This window comes from Fukomys damarensis, unplaced genomic scaffold, assembly GCF_012274545.1.
Source record: "Fukomys damarensis isolate Sample0158 unplaced genomic scaffold, DMR_v1.0_HiC HiC_scaffold_38, whole genome shotgun sequence".
Taxonomy (NCBI): Eukaryota; Metazoa; Chordata; class Mammalia; order Rodentia; family Bathyergidae; genus Fukomys; species Fukomys damarensis.
In genome coordinates, this window is record NW_022900950.1 from 59063427 (window position 1) to 59065116 (window position 1690).

The following is a 1690-nucleotide window of genomic DNA, read 5'->3' on the forward strand; positions in this document are numbered from 1 at the left end:
ATATATATATATATATATTCTTCGATTTATACACATATACATTTACTTTTCTCATAAAGATGTTTTCCAATTTGTGTTATAATACCACTTTAATTTGCATCTCATGTAAATCCATCTTTGTCTATTATAGATCCTATCAGCTGTCTCTTATACCCCATTTCTAATATGCAACTGATGTGTGTGTGTGTGACTGTATGAGTACTTCCTTATTTCTTGTATTATAATTATATTTCAGGCTTGTACTGTATATTTTCTGCCTCTATCCTAGAGTAAACCATTTATGTAAAGGCTTTCTTTGATTAAAGGATTTTATTCAAAACCAATTATCCAGGTCCTGTTATAGACCAAGTTCTTTACTCTTGAGATACTATGGTTTCTGGACTCTCTCAACTGATATAACAAGCCTGTAAATAGAAGTAGTCTAACCCACATTTATGCATAGATTTATAGATTTTTCTGTTTGTAATCATCTGTACTTTTTTAAAGCAGACCATCAGTTGATAGTTATATTTCCACTTTGATCCACTGCTGCAAGGATCATTTTAAACTCTTCTTGCTTATCGATAAATGTTGAATATAGCAGTAAAAAACTTGACTCTAAGCATTCGACATTTGTTTAATTTATTGTTCAATTCTAGTACATATGAAAATAAATATAAGTATTGTTAATCTAACTTTGTTGCCCTGTGGATATAACTTTGTTAAAATATGAACGAGAGAGCTGGGGATTTAGCTCAGCAGTTCAGTGGCCTGCCTTGCAAGCGCAAGGACCCGCGTTCAATCCCCAGTATCAAAAACACAAAACAAAACAAAAAATATGAACGAGAAACTAGATATTTATAGCTAAATGGATGCACATTGAGACCATACTTTAAAGTGAAATAAATAGGACACACATGCAAATATCTAATAGTTTATCTGGTGTGAAAAACTAAAAGTGTAAATAAGGATAAAAACGTATAATTGGTAATGTGAAATAGAAAGAAAAGGTCTAAAGGAGTAGAAGAGGTGAGGAGTAGGGGAAAGGAAAGAAGGGAAAAGAAAAAATATGAGAAAAGGCAAAAATAGAAACAAAGTCTTTGTAAATAAGGAAGAGTGGAGGGGGTGAAGAGCGGACATGGGATTGGGGAAAAAATAAGCACCAAGATACACCATGTAAAGGTAGAAGATCCCAATGATGAATGTAACTGTACTGTATACCTAAAATGTACCAATAAACTAAATGAAAAAATTGATACAATGTGTACATCGAGCCTCTTTTGTGTTTTGTCCAGTGGAACACACTGATTTCCAAAGTCACTTAGATCAACATCATTTGTCCTACCCATATAATTGAAATCATTTTATATACATCAATCCCACAAGACTGTCTTGCAAAGTTCAAAATTTTAACTGAGATCCCTTAACTTCCATGTGATTATTTGGCTGTATAGTCTCAGTCATCAACCATTACAGTATCTGAAGAAACAGTTTCACCAGCACAAAGTGTCACCGTGCTTCACATAGTCATCTCTGGTTTTTCTTTTTAAAATTCTTGCAGCTATCATTATTTTTTCCCCTCAGTGTTACTAAATTGTACATTGCAAAGAGAAACTATATATATTTATGATTTACATCTTGATGTTTGCACAACTACATACATTGGGAAAAGATTCAATCAATATAATATACTGTTTCTTTATCACCTCTA